Here is a 21644-nt window from a genome sequence, read left to right on the forward strand (position 1 = left end):
TATCTCTAACTTTTTGGAGTTATGTGTGACATTTTTAATTAATGGGGTGAGCAATGATGTTGTACGATTGAGACTATTCCCATTTTCACTAAGGGACAGAGCTAAGAGTTGGTTGAACTCATTACAAGCCAATTCTATACTTACTTGGGAAGATTTGGCTCAGAAATTTCTTGGTAAATATTTTCCTCCTGCCAAGTCAGCTAGAATTAGAGGAGAGATTAACAACTTCCATCAACTAGATGGGGAGTCTTTGTATGATGTATGGGAACGATTTAAGGAATTGCAAAGGAGATGCCCACATCATGGAATAGAGAAATGGTTGTTCGTTCATACTTTTTATAATGGTTTGGGGGGAAATACAAGGACAGTTATAGATGCAGCATCTGAAGGAGCGTTTATGAGAAAAAGCGCTAATGAGGCATATGAGTTTTTGGAAGAGATGACTATGAATAATTATAATTGGCCTACTGAGCAAGAGAATAAGAAAGTAGCAGGAGTTTAGAAGTTGATCCAATTGCGCTCTTAACCGCTCAAGTAGTACCTCTAACTAAACAACTACAACAAACTAATCTCGCCGCACAAGTAATGCAAGTACAGAATGCCATGAATTGTGAGATTTGTGGAGGACCTCATTCTTATGAACAATGCCTGAGCACAGCTAGTTGCTCAACTGATGTAAATAATATGCCCTAGGAACAGGCACAAGTTATAGGTAGTTTTTCAAGACCTGCACCCCACACTTACTCAAATTCCTATACACCTGCCTGGAAAAATCATCCTAATCTGTCTTGGAAAAATAATCAAGGGTTACAACCACAATATCCACAGTACCCAACATAACAACCACCTCATCAACCAACTTATGGATTACATGCTAGACCATATTATGTTCCAAACCCACGCCCATCTCATCCACCACCTCCTCAAATGAACCCACCAACAACTCAGCCAGACTAATTAAATCAATTCATGATAGAGACAAGGTCTTCCATCCGAAGTTTGGAGACACAAATAGGTCAATTGGCTCAATTTTTTTCTAGTAGACAACAAGGAAATTTTCCTAGTTCCACAGAGGTAAATCCTAAAGAACTGTGTAATGCAATATCCTTGAGGAGTGGGACTGAGTATGAAGGACCTATAGTAGATGACAAGAAGAAGAAGACAATGGATAAGCAAGTTACTAGTCTGATTCAAGAGGAGGTTACTGAAGACCTTCCAAAACCAGAAAAACCAAAATACGTTGAGCTTATGCCAAAAATACCAAATCCTCAACGATTTCGAAAGGCTAATCCTAACAAAAAATTCTCTAAATTTTTTGATATCTTTCAAAAACTAAACATTAATATCCCGTTTAATGAGGCACTTGAACAAATGTCGAGTTATGTGAAGTTTATGAAAGAAATTTTGTTGAAGAAAAGGAAGTTAGAGGATTATGAGACAGTGGCACTTACTGAGGAGTGCAGTGCGATACTTCAGAAGAAATTACCTCCAAAGCTTAAAGATCCTGGTAGTTTCAATATCCCATGTTCAATAGGGGGTTTAGTAGAAATAAAGGCTTTATGTGATTTAGGGGGCAGTGTGAATATAATGCCTCTATCAATCTTTCGAAGGTTGAATTTGGGAGAAGCTAGGTCGACTACTGTATCTCTACAGATGGAAGATAGATCAGTTAATCATCCTCGTGGAGTGATTGAGGACGTTTTGGTAAAAGTAGGTAAATTCATCTTTCCTGCGGATTTTATTATTTTAGATATGGAGGAAGATGAAAATATTCCAATAATACTTATAAGGTCATTCTTGGCTACTGGTAGGGCTTTAATTGATGTACACAAGGGTGAGTTAAAGTTGGGAGTGCAAAAAGAGGAAGTAATATTTAATTTTTTTGAAGCAATGGACATTCCAATGTGTTGTAGAATTGAAGTTGTAAACCAAGGAGAGAATAAGGTGGAAGTCTCTAAGAAAAGATCTATAGTTAAAATTGGAATGTGAAAGGGGCGTCATCGATTAAAAAGATTCTTTAGTGAAAGGATTCAATTGTTATATGACCAGGGGAAAGTTCCATCAATTTCTAATCACAAGAAACGAGGGCCAACTCATGACACTATGGCTCTCAAGGATGTGAGGGGAGGACTTTATCCAAGTTGAGTCTGAAAGAAGAAAAGTGTCGGCTAAATGATGTTAACGACAGCGCTATAGGAGGCATTCCTATATTTTATTTTAGTTTTTGTTTTGAGTTTTAATTAGTGGACAATTTTATTTAATTTTGTTTTTAGATTTTGTAAAGTTTAGTTATTTTTATTTTATTTATTTTTTTCAGTATAAAGATTGTAAAAATCATGAAAATCGTGAAAAAATGAGTTTTTCAATTAGTCATTGGGCCAAGTCGTGACTTGAATAAGCTGAGTTGCGATATTACACAAGTCAGAGAGCATTCAAAAAATGAAGAGGAGGCGGGTCGCGACTTGGGTTATTGAGTCGCGACTCTAGGCTGAAACAGAGAGATAGCACTTCTGGAATTTGAGGCGGGCCGCGACCTGCCAAGCTGAGTCGCGGCACTTGAACAGTTAAAATTTTGAAGGATTTTGAGGCCAGCCGCGACTTGCCCAAGCTGGGTCGCAGCGCGCCTATGTCAAACAGGATAAAGAGGGCATAAACTCGTTTTTCTGAACTCTTTCTCTCATTTTTTTATCAAATTTTCTCTTTCAACTCCCATATTCTTAAGAAAAAAACTCTACAATTTTTTTCCCTCCTTCCCTCTATTTCAAATTTTCTTCATCTATACTTCATATTTCTTATTACTTTCTTCCACTATTATTTTTGCTAACCCTAATTTGTGTGTTATTGGTGTTTAGTAAGTGATTGAAGGAGGATTAAAGGGTGGCAAATTTTTAAGCTTCAAGGCTTGTAAGTTTTTCTTGTTAAAGCTTTCAATTGAGTTGCATTTATATTAAGAGATTGCCTTGGAGTTTTTGGACTGTTACTGGTATTTTGGGTGTTATTACATGAATTTTTGGGGAGATTTTAGTAAGGAAATTTCAGAATTTTAGGGGAAGTGGTGCAAAAAAATTTGCGGCTATTTTTTAAAATTGTGAAGGTATGGGGCCAAGGAAACAACCCAATAGGGCAGCATCTTCAAAGAATACTAATCGCCCTTCCTCATCCCGTTCCCAACCACCCCAACCCCAGCCAAATCCACTAGCACCTCAGCCTATTTTAGAATATGATCCCGCACGTTTTATTAATAAGGATGCCCATGATTTGTATCAAAGGTTATCCCAAAGGCCAGTTATTCAAGAGTGGGGGATGGACATTAAAGAAGAATTATACCCTAATGACACTTATCATATTATTAGGAATGAAATTTTACGCCAAGGTTGGCAATTATTTGTGGACGAGAAGATGCCAAAAGCCAACTGCTCCTTGGTTTATGAATTTTATGCTAATTTTCCTGGGGCTGTAAATAGAAAGGTGTTTGTTAGGGGTGTTTCAGTTGAATGTACTATTGAGAATATTGATGCTTTATTTAATGTACCTACATTAACTCAGGAAGAGGATGAGTATTATCAATTAGCATATAATAGTGAGGTAAATTGGACTGAGGTGGCTGAGACCTTAGGAATTCCTGGTGCTTCATTTATTATATAGAATGGGGAGCCCAAACATTTAAAAAGATACCAAATGAATGTCGTAGCTAAAGTTTGGACTCTTTTAGTGAGTTCAAGGCTTATGCCAAACACCCGCTTGTCTGAAGTGGGTACTGATAGGTGTCTCTTGGTATATGCCATTATGACAGGGCTTTCCATTGACATTGGGCGCGTTATTTGCCAGAGCATTAGGGATTTCGGTCGCATGACTACTACTGCTGGGTTAGGGCATGGCTCCATGATTACTGATCTATGTGACATTTGGGAGGTGCCGAAATATCCTAGTGATATTTTTAGGAAGGCTATGGGTGTAATGCCTTGGATAGCCAAGACCATTACACTGTGTGTTTATAAAGGTGCAAGACTTTCTAATCAAGTCATTGAGTTAGAAACGAGTTACTGAAACTATAATTGAACTAGGGTTAAAAGATTTTTGGTTACAAAAGTCACATTTCATATAATTAAACATTTTGTACATGGGATCCCAAAAGAAATAGAGTTTAAAAGACAGTTTACCAAAATTCCAGGTTATAAACATGTACTGGCCACTCTAAGGGCAAAATAGACATTTATGCTTCTCTCGTCCTGTATCACTCCTCGGCCGTGGTGACCGATCAGCTGACTATGTACATTCAGCCTCAAAGCTCCCCAACTCAGGTGTAACGACCCAAATTTGCTAATAAGGCTTAAGGGTCTTGATTAGTGTGCCTGGAGGGCATAATGGGAATTATGTGTGGTTTTAATGATTAAGATGCATGATTATGATTTAAAGCATGTTATATGACTATTTGAATATTTGAGATGCATGACTATGTGTATTAGTATGCATGTAGGCCCTGATTAGGTTAGAAGGGCATAATCGTAATTTTGGCCATTATGTGCATAACTGTTTTGATATATGTGATAATTGTCGAGACCAAATTATTATGTGGATATATCTGTGATCTGTGACTCGAGACGATCCTAGTGAGCAAAGTAGCGGAAAAGTCATAGCGGGGACTTATACCCGGCTCGGGGTGAGCCTAGGGGTATAAATGGGAATTTAGTGAATATACTGCGGTCTATCTTGATATTGGGGAATATTATTGGTGATTAGTTAGGTATCGGGAGTTAAGCGGGAAATATTAGAGACACTCAAGGAGTTAGCGGGAATTGGGTAAAATGACTAGAATGCCCTTAAGTGGATTAAAGGATTAGAAATAAAGGGGAGGGCATTAAGGTCATTTGGCTTTCTAAATATGGAAATTACTGAGACTTTATGTTAGTGGGAATTGTAGATAAGTGTAGAAGTCTGAAAAAGAAGGAAAAGGAAGGGAAAAGAAAGGGAGAAAACAGAGAGAGTTTTCTAGGTCGGTTTACATTTCCTTCATCTGTTTCTTGAGAGTTTCTGGAGCAAAGCTCAGAGGAGAGCTGGGATAGACTAAGCATCAAGGATTCTAAGCTAAGTTTGAGGAATTGGCAGAGGTTTGACAAGGATTCATCAACACTTGAGGTAAAATTCTGTAAGTTTCTTCAGCTCTGGTTTTGGTTCCTAGCTAAGTTATCTAAGCTGTGTTGATGGGGAATTTTAGGAAAGTTGGAGCCAAGATTTGAAGAAGAGCAAGCCAAGGAAGTCTAGGGGCACCTTGAGGTCGAAATTCCACCAAAGGTAAAAATTCTAAGCTTCTAACTTTGTTGTTCAACTGGTTTCTGCTGAGTTTTAGTGTTTAGGAGTGGCTATGGTGAATTTTGAGTTTGGGGATGCATGTGCTTGAGTTCTAGGTATTTGGGGTGCTTGGGATGAGTGGAGTATGGTCATAAGGTTTTTTTTGAGTTTGGGAAAGATTTGGAGGAGTTTTGTTTGAGGTTAGTTCGAGGAAATCGCAGAAAGGTAAGGCTGGTGTTAGCCTGTCTATGACTAGCGCTACAGCGCTAGTCTTTGGGCGTTGTAGCGCCTTTGGGCGCTGTAGCGCTAGGCTAAGCTTGCTGATGGGGTTTTGCTTCTGTTTGTAGCGCTGTAGCGCCCTCCCATGAGCGTTGTAGCGCTACCCTGTCTTCTGAAGGGGATTTTAGGGCTGTTTGTAAGGGCTTTTGACCTAGGGTTTGGGGTTTGATTCCACCACCTTGTTTGGTGGAACTAGGACTTCCCGGGAGCTCGAGTTTGGCCCCGAGGCTAGGTTTTGGACTTGAGGATTGATAATGACTTTGGTCCATGGTTGTGTTTAGGTGAGCGCTAGGGCTCGAGGGGGATCGTGCTCAAGGAGTCGAGGGATCAAAGCTAATGAATGGAAAGGTAAGAAAGCTGCACCTGGTTATATGTTTGTGATGGGACTAAGTGCTCCCGATACTTGTATCGTGTCAATGATGGTATCATGCCATGGGACATATAAAAGCGGCCTAAGAGTGCCGTACATAATATTTGCGCACAGGGCGCGGCTTGGCCACTGGTAGCCGAGGACAGCTTAATATTCACTGAGCTCGGTTTAAGCGGGCCGAAGTCAGTGGGATAACGGAGGGAGCAGCCTGAGAGCGCTAGCCCTAGTTATCATTTGTGCAGTGATGTATGATATGAGTTGATATGTTTAGCATGTTGAATACTTGATTATACTGAATGATTATATGGTTGAGATTATGTGATGCAGTATGGGATGTTGATTTGTCTGTTGATTGCTTATGCTCTGTTGTTGTGTTTTCTTGCTGGGCCTTGGCTCACATGTAATGCCCCGGATTCCTTATTATGGTTTAATGGCCGGATTAGTAGGCCGGGAGGGCCATAACTGTTTAATTATGCCATTAAATGTGTTTATGCATGTTTATGAGAATTATATTATAATATGATGTTAAATGCATGCATGTGAGTCCACATTTGTTTACAGGGGTATTTTGGTAATTTGGCCCGTTGAGGGTATAATTGAATATTTGTTTGCGTGCTTATGATATATTGTGAGACCACATTATAATGTGGGTTGGTTCGAGTATATCGACATGAGACGATCTTTAAGCATGATTTATCGATTTGGTCATAACAGGTTTGAGCTCGGGGCTCGGGGTGAATCTCGGGGTGATATTAATGGTTATAGCGTTACCGGGGATTTTAGGGTAACAGGATATGAATTATTGGTGTTTGAGGATATTGAGATTAGCGGGAATTGGGAAGCGTTAATTATGATTAACGGGATAAGTGGAATGTGCCAAAATTACCCTTGAAGTGGCTTTAAAAGCTTTAAAAGACCTAGGGGTATTTTAGTCTTTTGGCTTGGATATATATCATGTTTGAAGGCTGTAGAATAAACAGAACAAAACAGAGACACTTCCTTATCCTTCCCGTACATCACCTTCTTCACTTCTCCTTTGAGGGTTTTGAGTTCTTGGTGGGGATTCAAGCTAGGGAAAACTTAAAGGCTGGGTTGGAGACTTGGTTCAGCTTGTAAGGGAGTTCCAAAACCGGTTTCAAGGTGAGTTTTAGCCTTTGGTTTCAGGTGTTGCTCTGTTTTCGTTTTGGTTTTCAATTCATGATTTTTGATGTGGGAAGTGAGAATCAAAGGAGGTTTTAGTGTTAGTTTGATTGGGGTTTGATGAGAGTGAGCTAAGGGTTGTTTGGGGGTTTAATTGTATGTTAGGAAGAAGTTTTATGAAGGTTTGAAGGACTGGTTTGAGAGGAAATCGCACAGGGAAAAAACTGGTTCGTGCGTGGCATGCTGCTGATCTGGGCTGGGCGCCGCGGCGCAGCAGGGGTGCGCCGCGGCCCTTGGCGTTTGGCAGGCAGGGAGCCCTCTCTGTTTGAGGGCGCGCCGCGGCGCAGCAGGGGAGGGCCGCGGCGCAGCAGGGGAGGGCCGCGGCCCTTAAGACCAATTTTGCTAAAATATGGTTTTTAGCTTGGGGATTCAAACCATAGGCCTTGGGGTTGGACCTAGTACCCGGTTGGGTAGTGTTTGATGTCTCGGGGGCTGGGATTTGGTTTGGGAATCCTTAGTTATCATTTTTATTGATAAATTCTATAATTTGGTTATGACCAGGTGACCGTCAAGGAATTTAAAGGTTGATCGTTCTCAGGGGTCGTTCATATAATAATTCTCACTCGAACCAGAGGTAAGAAAACAGTGTATAAATACAGTTGCACCCTGTATAGGTATATGACATGCATGGTTTGATATTGATGCATGTTGGTTAATATACGTGGACATGGATTGCATATTAAATGCTAGTGAACGCTGATTACCTGTTTGAGACACTGACTAGTCAGGGACCGACTCTAAAGTCAATGATCACGCATTGAATGGCTCTATGGCATTAATGAGGGACCGACCCTAAGGTCGAAGAACTTATAAGCGCTTACTTGGTCTACGACCAAACGACTATAGCCAAGGTATATGACCCCGGTGACCGTTTGACACATGGCTAGGGGACGTTGTCCATAGTTTCGACTCTAGAGTCGTGAGGAAGGTTATGTTGGTGACCAATCACCATGCACCTGTCCTGAGCAAACCTATGAAAGAATCACTTATGAGTTAAGCCCTGGTGACCCTATCATCACACGGCTAGAGGGAGCGATGCTCATTATTGTGACTTTTGGCTATTGTCACCTATTTGTTGGACTGATAGTCCTGAATGGTTATTATGATCATTGTTGATATTATATCATGCTTTATTGTGTTTTCTTGCTGGGCCTTAGCTCATGGGTGCTATGTGGTGCAGGTAAAGGGAAGGAAAAGCTTAACCAACCCTGAGTGGAGAGCTTGGGCGATGTGGTGTACATACAGGGCCGCTTGACCGCCACGGTCAAGGAGTTCTCAAAGGGACTAGGGGTTTACCCTATTTTTGCCGCTTAGGCCGGCGGGGATTGTAAATTTGAAACTGTAGCGACTCTTTTGTATTACAAACTACTTGTAAACATTTTGAAAGGCTCATGAGCAGTTTATTTACTTAATGGAATATACCCTTTCCTTTTTACTGGTTTATCACCTTAACCTGATAATAGTACTTAGATCACGTTTTTAACCAAAGGACTCGGGTAGCGAGTCAAATTTCCGGTTCACTGTTCACCGTAACTGTTCTGGGGTAACCAAGGCGTTACATCACGGGTGCTACGTGGTGCAGGTAAAGGCAAGGGCAAGTTAGACCAATCCTGAGGTGGAGAGCTGCGGGGTTGAATGTACATAGCCAGCTGTTCGATCGCCATGGTCGAGGAGTGGGTCAGGACAGGGATTGCCTAACTGTCTGTTTTGCCTTAATATGGCTTGATATTGTATATAAACCTTGTGTCTTTTGTAAACATTCTTTAAACTTAATATTTTTGGGATCCCGTGTAAACAGATGATACTTCTTAATGAAAATGTGGCTTTTGAGACCAAAACATTTTTAACCCTAGTTCCTTTATAGTTTCAGTTACACGATTTTAATTAAATGACTTGATTAGCAAGCCCGGCACTTTATAAACACACAGTGTAACGGTCTTGGCTATCCAGGGCGTTACAACAGGACTAGTCCCCCTTGCCTTTGCATTTACTTTCACCATGTAGCACCCGTGAGCCGAGGCCCAGCAAGAAAGCCATAATACAAAATATAAGTAATAAGCGATATTCAATTATATAACAAGTCATATAGCTCACATAAACAATGATATCAATCCACAAACCAATAATCAGTTGTTCAAATAACATGCTTGTCACATTCATCAATTAAACAACATTAAACATATCACACCAAAATACAAGGTCGGCACCCTTAGGCCGCACCCTCTGATTATCCCACTAACTCCGGCTCGCTTAGGGCGAGCTCAGTGATTATATACTTAACCTCAGCTACCAGTGGCCAAGTCACGCCCTGTGCGCAAATATTGATTCCGGCACTCTTAGGTCGTTTATCACATGTCCCATGCCATAATTGTTGGGGTTTTATGCCCAAATTAAAACCCAAATTCTTTGTAATCTCATTTTATTATCAATAAAAGAATAGAAATCATTTTTTGACTTGGTCAATCACTTTGCTCACATGTTTTATTTTCATGATTATTTGTTTAATATAAGCTTCTATTAAATCCCGAGCATATAGCTAATCTTATTTATAGTGACGTAATCACAGTGGAATATAAATATGATTATATGTTCAAAATAAGTTAGTCCTAAGATTAGTCAGTGCACAGGATTTAAACTGACTTGCCAATCTACGATATGATCTACTTACACATTACAGTGTTATGTTCTTTCCAAAACATTAGCAAAAGTAGATAAGATTGGATGTATTTGTTACATCGGACATGACCGATATTGACAGTTGATAAGATAAGTAAACATATCGTTATTATCTATTCTAGTCATATCATATAGTTGGCCATATGTCAGTTCAATCTCAATTCTGAGTGGTTAGTATTCTAACTGATTGTATTATTTAAGTTTTTTGATTTGTTTGTTACCAGCTTACCCTACGGACTAGCCCATACTTACATCTTGGGAACTCGGTAGTATAATTGAGTGGGAGTGTTAACCATAGATATGAACATCTATAGCTTCTGATGAAGAAGTGAAACGATGGTTTCCTTTTAGTTTGGTTCAAGGTGTTAAATGATAGAGATCTCATTTCAGTAATTAAATTAGTTTACTGAAATATCATTTACAAGGAACTAAGTGTTTTAAGGATAAAATACAATGAGGGGTAAAACGGTATTTTAGTCCTCTCTCATTGTAGATCGTCTATAGAGGATTGAGTGACAATTATGGTTGTAACAATGGATAATTAATAGCATGTCTATATTTGTTATAGAGCGTTCTATGAATTCAAGAGTGCAATTCCGAGTCTATAGTGGAGTCACGAGGAATTAATAAGTTAGTAAATTTATTTGTTAGATTTATGATAACTTATTGGAGCTTGATTTCATAGGCCCATGGTCCCCATTGTACCTTGGATAAAATCATCAAGATAGTCTCAATTAATTGATTTAATTATCAATTAGAATTATCAAAGTTGACCAGGTCAATTTTAGATAGTTTCACAAAGTTGTGTAATTTTGAGAAGAAAAGAGAAATTATGGAAAATTTATTAATTAAGATAAATTGGTATCTAAATTAATAAATAAGTTTAAATCAAGGTTCAAATAATAAATAATTAATTTGATAAAGGATTTAAATAATTATTTAATTAATTGAATCGATAGAAAATAATACAGGCCTTGATTTTAAGTCCAATGGGCTTATAATCAAATGAGAAATTTTACGGGCCTATAGCCCATGATAATTTTGACTTAGGGCTTTAAAATGGCTATTATTTATTGATTTTTTAATTAAATTAAATGGCCTAATTGAGTCTATAAAAGGAGTGCCTAGAGAAAAGTTATAAGTTCAGATCTGAGACGACAGATAAGTTTAATCACTGGTTTTCTGATAGTTTTAGATTCTCTCTAAACACAAGTCCTTTTCTAAGCCTCTTTGTTATTTTCTCTTCTTCTCTCTATATCTATCTCATGTGTTGAGAATTGCCCACACTAGTCTAGGTGGTTCTAAGGATACATTGGAAGATTGTGAAGAAAATAGAAGATCGGTTCAGTTTCTTGATAATACTCTTCGACAGAAAGGATACAAGAGTTAGAGAAACTGAAGGAAGGACTCTTTCATTCCGCTACGTATACTGTAAATATTCTTGTCTTTGTTTCTCTTTGAATTCAATTTTAGAAACATGTTTTAGGCTATCTCGTATTAATTTGTTTAATATTAGATATACATGAAAATAAATAAAGATCTTGTATAAGCTAATCCAACAATAATACCATCTCATGACATCACATATGAATATAGGGAACTCTTAGCCCCAACACAAACACATAATTGGGTGCAGTTTCTTACCTTTGATTCCGATAGCTTTGATTAGTGAAATCAACCTTTGTTGACGCGGTTCTTCGCCAACAGGTAATTAAGAAAAGAAGAGAAAGGGATTAGTGCTTAGGTTGAACCGAAAAATATATATGATCTTAGGAAATGAAATGGTGACTCAAAGAACGTTTTTTAAGTGATTCAAAGGTTAAAATCCTTCTACTCCACTAGTCAGTATTATTGCTATATACTGGGTATTTGATTACAGGGTATTTCTTACAATCGAGAATCCAACCTCTATTAACTCCCAAGGTCTCCATATTTATAAGAGAAGGCACCTGGGAGTTGGTAAGAAGGTCATCCCGTGACCTTCTTACCTATCGTATCAACTCTGTGACATTCATGATTAATTCCTAAACTTGACACATAAGTGCGGTCAAATCAATAGGTAAGGGGATAATGGGTCGCACGGCCCAACCCAGCCGTGGGTGTCTGAATACGCACGTTCACGCTACGTGTCCGAGAAGTCAGGGATATATTAGACACGTGATGTCTGATATATGCACGTTTACCTTGCGTGGTTGACTTTATAAGAGGTCACAGTCTCCAACTCTAGCTCGTACCACGAGCTGGATACTTCACTCGACCTGTGGCCTTCAGAGTCCAGACCCAACCCTCAGGCAATCTTGGCGAACCCTTAGGTTACCTCGAGCTAAAGACGTAGGACCTTACGATGGCAGCTCCGGTCTTGGGGACGTCCATGTGGTAATCATGATTAGGCCGCATCTTAGCTCGCTAATCAGCCCATGGGAAAACTAGGGCGTACATCTGCCCCCCAAGCCCCTGCTCGTGGTACATGACGTCGTATAAGGCCACAGTAGGGGCTTTTAGGCTTCCCCATGGACTCTTCATATTCCACATTTTACGCAGATGCCTAATACGTGGAACATCGCGGTTGGTGACGGTACGTCTTCCGAGAACCGCATTTAATGGCCTAGCCTATGCCCAGCCGTTGTTGCGTATTTCGAGTGGAGGGCCTTGGATCCCACATCAGGGCCATCCAACGGCCCTCTTTACGTGACCCTTCACGTATATAAAAGGGGTGGCCACCCTACGCCTGGGCCACCCTTTCATTTGAAATTTCTCAGAAATTTTCACTTCTTCTTGCTCTCAAAAATCCCCCCTTTTCCTCTTTCCGGTTGCCACCTTCGACGTTCCAGAAACTCAGGTGCAAGGACCCCCTCGAAGCTTTGGAAACAAATACTCCGACGAAGCTTCCACCTAGGCGACACCTTCATCCACTTCCCAGCCAAACTCTCTGTAAGTCTCCTGACTGTGCATGTTTTGAAAATATTTTTCACTGTAGCTTAGGTAAATATTTACTGTAGCTGCATGCAAGGGTTTACTGGTTTTTGTGGGTATGAAGGGTGAAAGCCTTTTAGGTTAGGGTATTTTTGCAGTAGGAAATCACTTAGGAGTATGGTTTACAGGATGCCTTTTCTGGGGACAATTTCTGGGCAGGATTTTTGGTATATTTTGGGTGCAAAGCCGGGTAGCTTAGGGGACACGTTTCACAGGCGGTTTCGCCTTCCTTGCCTATCGAAACTTTCCCTCCAAAGAAAACTCTATCCTGACCCTCCTGACACATGAATTCTAAGTAATCGGGGATATGTTGGGAGCACAGGCGCGTGTTCATTGAACTGCGTGGTCTCACTCTCCACGGGCTGGGCTTATCTCAGCTCATGCAAAGAACACTCCTTTTGACTCTTCCTTATGCTTAGGTCGCCTTTTCTGAAATCTTTTCTTTTGTTCGCTAGGCGACCAGATGGCACCGAAGAGGAACGCTCCAAAGAAGACCGTCAGCAGCTCGGCCTCGCAGCAAGACAAAGGAAAAGCGGTGATGCCAGAATCCCCGATCCCCAACTTTGGGCCGGCAGTGGAACAGGAGCTCGAGGTGGCTCCTGACGCGTTCTTTGAGGCGGAGAGGATCGTCTCAAAGATTACCGACCAGACGAAGATCAACAAACTATTCCTCTCCCACAACCTCGGGCTAGGGAGAGCATCAGTGATTGCCCGACCTCCCGCGGAAGGCAAGCGAAGCTGCGCGCCGCTCGACGAGGCATTCGCGGCCTGGAGCGGCGAGCATTTCAAGGCGGGGGCTTCCTCCCGTTGGATCAGTATTTTGCTGACTTCCTCAATTATGTGAGGTTGGCCCCATTTCAGCTCCCCCCCCCCCCCAACTCTTATCGGTTGTTGGCGGGGTTAAGATATTTATTTTTGAAGCACGAGTGGGAGGTCCCCACTCCTGCAGATATTCTGTACTTTTTCTGCCTCAAGGCCAGCCCAGAGCAGCGGGGGCGAGGCGACGGGTTTTATTATTTGACCCGATTCCCCAACACGGCTGCAGTGATCGAGCTGCCCAGCCACCCCAATGACTTTAAAGATCAATTCTTTATGTCGACGGGGTTCAGAAACTACGAGCTCCACTACTTCAATCGTCCTCGTAAGTGCTTTTTAACCTTAGCTCGTAAGTTAAGTATCATGCAGCTCCTCCTGTATCCCTTTCTGATTTAGATTAATCCTCCAGCTATCTTCGCGAGGGCAGAGAAATCTGTGACCCTCGGGGCCCAATACGAGACACTGGCGAACTTGCCCCCCAGTGAAAAGGATTACCGCGTGCTCGTAACAGACGAGACGATGGTGGCCTGCAAGCTGATTTTCCCCAATCAGACTTTGAACCTAAGGAGGCCCCGGGGGCTTCCCCCAGCCCGTGACACTAGACCCACCATCGTAGAAGAGGTCGTGGGAAATGAAGATGAGGAGGACGAGGAGGACGAGGTTCCCCTCGTGAGGAACAAGAAGCGGGCATTGGAGGTCGCCCAAACAGCGGGCGAGGAGCGGATCCGGTCCGGAGCAGCCGCAGGTCCTTCTGGCCAAGGTAACCCTTACATGTTTAGGAATTTAGATAGGGCCATTGCCGACCCCTGGCTAGCTAGGTTCAATCCTAGACAGCTCGTCCATCGTCATCGAAGTGATCCGGACCTGGACACAACCCTGCTTCATTGTGTCGATCGGCTCGTGCTGGACTACCAAGATAGCCGACCTAGGGGTACCGTAGTAGTAGATAACACCCTAGCCTTTAGGTCGATCCTATTCGAGGAGTATGGGACCAACCTTCGGTCATGGCCATCGCTCCGGAGGGGTGTCGTAGCTCCGGGGCTTAGGCAATATGTAGAAGAATCTAGCCCTGAATCAGCCTCGGACCCAGAACTTGCGCCAGCTCGGGAAGTAATTGACTTAGATTCTTCTTCTAGCTTGGGGGGTAGGATCCTTTTTAGCATACACATACTTGAATTTCTCTCTTTCCCCCCTTGTTTTTGTTTCTGCACGACTGCCAACTTTTGTACTAACCATATCTTTGTTTTGACAGAAGAGATGTCTCAGCCCGAAGAGAGTCTGCGAGGTGCGTTCGCCGGGGGGAACCCCTCAGCTGGGGCCTCTGGGCCAAGAATGAAGAGGCTCCGGACGTCTAAGCACGCCACCGGGACCCTCGCCAAATATCCTGCTAAGGAGAAAGAGCAACCCCCAGCCGCCCAGGTCGTGGGAACGGTTCCTCCTGCTGCAGGGGGAAGCAACATGCCCCCACCTCCTCCGCGAGCTCCGTCCCCCGTCCAGGACGCAGGGGCCGAGCCCGAGACTTCGGCTATTGTACCCTCCGAGGTACGCATCCCAGTCAATCCCCAGGACCTGGAGAAGATTCCAGAGGCCTTCCGGGGAATGGTGTATGAGTCGGTGAACTACGCCGTCAGCCACATATACAAGTTCAATGAGAAGGAGCTCAGGGCCATCGAGACAATGAGCCCGGTGGGTATGATGGAGTCTTCATTGGGCATGACCCTAATGGTAAGCTGACTTTACCCTTTTATGGCTTTTTATTACCATGCTTTGCCCTGTGTTTCATTTCTCCCTTCTCCTTTTTTTTTAAAGGCAATCGCCTCTCTGCTTTCGCAGGGCATCGTTGCCCCTCACCGGAGCATTGCCAGGGCCAAGGTTCAGCTCGAGGAGATGAGGAACGAGCACCAGGCAGTTGTGGCCACTCACCAGACTTCTCTGCAGGCGGCTAAGGATGCCCTAGCGGCTTCTCAGGCCGAGCTGGAAAAAACTCGCCCAAAGATTCAAGAGCTCGAGACCGCCCTCGCCACCGCGCAGACAGACCTAGATGTTGCGAAGGCAGAGGCCAAGGCCGAGCTGGCGAGCGAGCGGGCAACTTCAGAGGCCGCCATGGAAGACATGTTCTACCATTGCTGGGCCTATAACCAGGACGTCGACTTCTCCTTCCTGGAAGCGAACATCTGGGAGCGCTTGCTGGTGAAGTTCCAAGCTCGCCTCAATAAAGAAGCACCTTCCGAGGCCGGGGAAGGCTTCGGCGCAGCTGAGCAAGGCGAGACTGCGACCTCCAAGGGGCCACCTGGCGGAGCTTAGGGCCTTCCTCTCTCGTGCCCTTTCCTTCAATATTTTTCAATTTTTTTGTGTAACCTTTGCATGAGGTGCTTCCACCTCGAGACAATTTAACTATCAACTTTATTTTTAATTGATTTACTCCCCTTTGTCCCTACGCATTTTAGTTACAATTTTGAAAAACTTAGTCTGCGTTAATCTTTATCTATATCTCAAGCTCTTTAGGAAGAACAACGATCGATAGATTTAGATTAACTTCCAAGTTTTTTGACCTGGTTATATCCAGGAACTTAATTTGAAAACTTAGTTCGTGTCAATTTTTATCAATATCTCGAGCTCCTTAGGAAGAACAATGATCAATCGATATGAATCAACCTCTAAGTTTTATGACCTGGTTATATCCAGGAACTTAATTTGAAAACTTAGTCCGCGTTAATCTTTATCTATATCTCGAGCTCTTTAAGAAGAACAACGATCAATCGATATGAATCAACCTCTAAGTTTTATGACCTGGTTATATCTAGGAACTTAATTTGAAAACTTAGTCCGCGTTAATCTTTATCTATAAACAAAAAGCTGATTCTCATTGCTTAATACATAAAAAAATGGCCTTTCAGGCCTTACAAGTGAATCATTGATAATATTTCTTTAAATGGATGGCGTTCCAATTCCGTGGGACTACCCCTCCATCAAGCCGAGCTAACTTATAAGTTCCCTCCTTAATGACCTCGATGACTTGATATGGTCCTTCCCAGTTCGGTCCCAAGACTCCATCCTTGGGGTCCTTACTGGCCAAGAAAACTCTCCTGAGGACCAGGTCACCTTTTGAGTTGAAATAGCGAGTGATTTTTTGCTGATAATGGGCGAGCTGGAGTTGTGAATCTTCTCGCCTTTCATCAACTAGGTCAAGGGAAGCGCAAAGTAGCTCGAGGTTGCGGTCCTGGTCATAAGACTGGGCCCTATGCGAAAGCACCTTAATTTCCACGGGGAGAACTGCCTCACTCCCAAAGGTCAAGGAAAAAGGAGTATGACCTGTAGGAGTCCGATGCGAGGTCCGGTATGCCCAGAGAACCTGGGGGAGCTGTTCCAGCCAGACCCCCTTCGCTTCATCTAGTCGCTTCTTAAGGCTCGCCTTGAGAGTCTTGTTGACAGCCTCGACCTGGCCGTTTGCCTGGGGATAGGCCACGGAGGAGAAAATTTTCACAATTCCGTACCTTTCGCAAAATTCGGTAAATAGGTCGCTGTCGAACTGAGTCCCATTGTCGGAGACAATCTTCTTGGGCAGCCCAAATCGGCAGATAATGTTCTTAACCACGAAGTCAAGGACTTTTTTGGAAGTTATCGTTGCCAAAGGTTCTGCTCCAGCCCACTTCGTAAAGTAGTCGATGGCCACCACGGCGTAACGGACCCTACCCTTTCCAGCAGGGAGGGTGCCAACCAAGTCGATCCCCCAAACTGAAAACGGCCATGGGGAAGAGATCATCTTCAGCTCGACTGGGGGAGCTCGGGCAACGGTGGCGAATCGCTGGCACTTGTCGCACTTCCTCACGTATGAGATTGAGTCTTTGGACAGAGTTGGCCAATAATAACCTTGCCTTAGGACCTTTAAGGCCAAGCTTTGCCCCCCAGTGTGATCTCCGCAAAAACCCTCATGCACTTCCTGCAAGATGGCCTTTGCTTCGCCTGGAAGAACACATCGTAGGAGAGGTAGGGAGTGCCCACGTCGGTACAACACTCCATCTACTATAATGTACCTGGGGGCTTGATAGAGTATTCGTCGTGCATCATTACGCTCTTTAGGTAGCTTTCCCTCAACGAGATACTCAAGGATGGGGATCATCCAGGTCGGCCTGGCGTCGATCATCTCGACCTCCGCCCTGGCTTCCTCTATACTTGGTTTCTCCAAGAATTCTACTGACACTAGTCCCAAGGTCTCCGCCTCCCCAGAGGTGGCGAGCTTGGCGAGAGCGTCTGCGTTAGCGTTCTGCTCCCGGGGTATCTGCTCGATCGAGCCCCGCCCGAACACGGACAGCTCAACCTTTACCCTTGCTAGATAGGCAGCCATTTTGGGCCCTCATGCTTGATATTCACCCAGAACCTGGTTTACCACGAGCTGGGAGTCACTGAAGCACTGGACGGAGCTCGCCTTTAGCTCCTGGGCTATCCTCAGCCCGGCTAACAAAGCTTCATACTCGGCCTCGTTGTTGGAGGCCTTGAACCCGAACCTCAGCACCGAGTGGAATCTATGTCCCTTAGGGGATATCAAAATGATTCCAGCCCCGGAGCCGTTCTTGATGGATGAACCATCCACAAATATCCTCCATGATGCATGGGCCGAGGTGACCTGGGGTGAGTCTTCTACAAGATCCTCTCGGAATCCTGTGCACTCGGCTACAAAATCGGCCAAGGTCTGACTCTTTATAGCAGTTCGCGGAGTGTACAGAATTTCGAACTGGCTAAGCTCGATTGCCCACTTTAACAAGCGTCTCGATGCTTCAGGTTTTTGTAAAACCTACCTTAAAGGCTGATCGTTCATGACGTGTATTGAGTGGGACTAGAAGTACGGCCTGAGCTTTCACGAGGTCGTGATAAGGCAGAATGCCTATTTCTCCATCAACGGGTACCGGGATTCTGCTCCGAGAAGTCTCTTACTGATGTAGTAGACTGGCTTCTGAATCCGGTCTTCTTCCCGGACCAACACGGCACTGGCTGCGTCCTCTGTGACAGCTAGGTAGAGAAAAAGAGGCTCTCCTGCTTTTGGTTTGGATAGTACTGGTGGCTCGGCCAGATGTGCCTTCAGGTCGAGGAAAGCGCTTTCACACTCTTCTGTCCATTCGAACTTCTTATTTCCTCGGAGTAGGTTGTAGAATGGCAAGCACTTATCGGTGGACTTCGAAATAAACCGGTTTAGGGCTGCCACCCTTCCTGTCAGGCCTTGGACATCCTTGTGCGACCTGGGTGAGGGAAGCTCGAGCAATGGTCTGATCTTGTCGAGGTTTGCCTCGATTCCTTGGTTATTGACTATGAACCCCAGGAACTTCCCTGATGCAACTCCAAAAGTTCACTTCTGTGGATTAAGCCTTATGACATACTCCCGTAGTATCTTAAAACATTCTTCCAGGTCAGAAACATGGTTATCGGCAGTCTTTGACTTGACTAGCATGTCATCAACGTACACTTCCATGTTTTTTCCGATCTGGTCTGCGAACATTCTGTTTACTAACCTTTGGTAGGTAGCCCCGGCGTTCTTCAGCCCGAACGGCATGACCTTGTAACAATAAACGTTAGTCGGGGTCATGAAGCTGGTGTGTTCCTGGTCGGCCGGATTCATGGCGATCTGATTGTAGCCTGAGTACGCGTCCATAAAGGACATGAGCTCGTGCCCTGCCGTGGCATCCACCAACTGGTCAATCCTTGGCAATGGAAAACAATCCTTGGGGCAGGCTTTATTCAGATCGGAGAAGTCGATGCAGGTCCTCCATTTCCCGTTGGGCTTTGGGACTAGCACAGGGTTGGCGAGCCAGATCGGAAACTTAGCTTCACGGATAAAGCCGCATTTCTTGAGCCGGGCTACTTCTTCTTCTAGGGCTTCAGCCCGGGTTGTTCCTAAACGTCTTTGTTTCTGGGACTTTGCCGGAACGCTTTTATCCAGATGAAGCGTGTGCATAATGACACTCGGGCTAATTCCCACCATATCCTCGTGTGACCATGCAAATACGTCCAGGTTATCCTGCAAAAACCTAGTCAGCTCTGCCTTCCTCTTGCTACAGAGGTTTTTCCTGAGCTTGACCTTTCGTGAAGGGTTCTGCGGATCGATGTTCACTTCCTCGAGCTCCTCAATAGCCTGGAGCTCGGACCTGTCTTCGCCTATTCGGGGGTCAATATCCTCACTTAAGACGATGTTCTCCTCCTCGGCGCTTTGAGGTTTTTCAATCTCAGGATCAGCTAAGGGTTCCTGAGATTCCTCCTCACTACCTTGGACGGCCATTGCTAGCTGCCCGGGTTTAGATTTTCCCTTCATGGAAATGTTGTAGCATTCCCTGGCAGCGAGCTGATCGCCGTGGACAGTGCATATTCCCGTGGAAGTAGGGAATTTTATCGCGAGGTGGCGAATGGAAGTGACGGCCTCAAAAGCTACGAGCGTAGGTCGTCCCAAAATTATGTTGTATGCAGCGGAGCAGTCGATGACCACGAACTCGAGGAGTTTGGAGACTGTCCGAGACCCTTCTCCCAGGGTAATCACTAGCTCGATCGTCCCTATTGCTGCTAATCCTTCTCCCGAAAACCGTACTGCATCATGGAGGTTACCTTAAGCTCGGCAACGGTCAAACCCATCTTCTCTAATGTGGACTGGAATAGGAGGTTCACAGAGCTCCCATTGTCGATCAGCACCCTCCTGACTCTCCGATTGGCGAGCTGAACTTCCACGACCAATGGGTCATTGTGAGGGAACTGGACATGGCCCGCATCTTCCTCTGTAAAAATGATCTGTTGCCTGTCCAGTCGCTGCTGCTTTGGCTGACGTTGTTCCGGGACGAACTCTACTCCGTTGTGCACCTTAAGTTCGTTCACGTACCTCTTCTGGGCACCCCTGCTCGTGCTAGCCATATGCGGTCCTCCAGAGATGGTGGATATCTCCCCTCCCACCACGGGAGGGGGGACGTCCTGATCTACCGAGACCCGGGCTGACTGGCCAGGACTTCCAGAGCAGGTCGACCTGCTGGGACCCTATTCCGCGCGTATTGAGCCAAGGGGCCGGCTCGGATGAGAGTCTCGATCTCATCTTTTAGATGCCTACAATCATCAGTATTGTGGCAAACATCGTTGTGAAAGCGGCAAAATTTGGAGGTGTCTCTCTTCCCCTTTTGGTGCTTCAATGGCTCCGGCCTCTTCCAGGGGAGGCGAGTAGAGTTAGCTAGGAAGATATTCTCCCTAGACTGGGTGAGCTCTGTATAAGTCGTGTAGATGAGCTTGAACTTGTCCACGGACTTATTCTTCTTTTGGCCGTGCTGGCTGCCTTCACCATTCCCCTTTCTTTTGCCTCCACCGAGCTGGTTGTTCTGTGTGACGTTTTGGGTCACTGCCACGACCTCCGTCCCCACTCCAGTGGGCTGATCAGGGACCTGGCTAGTTCCTGCGGTTGAGGCTTCGGCTTCCTCCAAGTTGATCCATTCCTGGGCCCTATTAAGGATTTCGTTAACCGAGCTGACTCCCTTTCTTTGTATGTCTTTCCAGAGATCTCCTCCAACGAGGATTCCAGTTCTCATGGCCATGAGCTTGGAGCTATCATCCGTGTCTCTGGCCCGAGCAACGACGTTCGCAAATCTACTCAGGTAGGCCTTCAGAGTTTCACCGAGCTGCTGCCTCATGTTAGCCAGAGAGTCGGCCTGAACGCGGGCAACCTGGGAGGCTCGGAATGCCCTTTTGAAATCTGCCGAGAAAGTCTTCCAGGAGCTGATTGACTGTCGTTTACCTTGCTTGAACCACTGCCTGGCAAGTCCAGTCAGTGTGGAAGGGAAGATTAAACATCGCAGCTCGAGGCCAATATTGTGGGCCATCATCAGGGTGTTAAACATCCCCAGATGATCCGAAGGATCTCCGTCTCCATTGAACTTGGACAGGTGCGGCATACAGAAACCAGGTGGGTACGCCGTTACTGCTATGCTAGGGGCAAAGAGCTCCATCTTGTCCCCTGAATCATATTCATCTTTTTCTTTTTCTGACAGGAGCTTCCTCATCAACTCCTCCATCTGGGCCAGGC

The 21644-nt window shown here is 44.5% G+C and overlaps 1 non-coding gene across 1 annotated transcript; it reads right to left on the bottom strand.

Moving 5' to 3' along the window:
- Window positions 1-202: 202 nt before the first annotated feature.
- LOC133798866 (small nucleolar RNA R71) lies at window positions 203-309 on the bottom strand. Its single transcript, XR_009876083.1, has one exon. It is a non-coding gene; the product is annotated as a small nucleolar RNA R71 (small nucleolar RNA).
- Between the last annotated feature and the right edge of the window lie 21335 nt (window positions 310-21644).

The sequence above is a fragment of the Humulus lupulus genome, chromosome 8 (assembly GCF_963169125.1).
Source record: "Humulus lupulus chromosome 8, drHumLupu1.1, whole genome shotgun sequence".
Classification (NCBI taxonomy): Eukaryota; Viridiplantae; Streptophyta; class Magnoliopsida; order Rosales; family Cannabaceae; genus Humulus; species Humulus lupulus.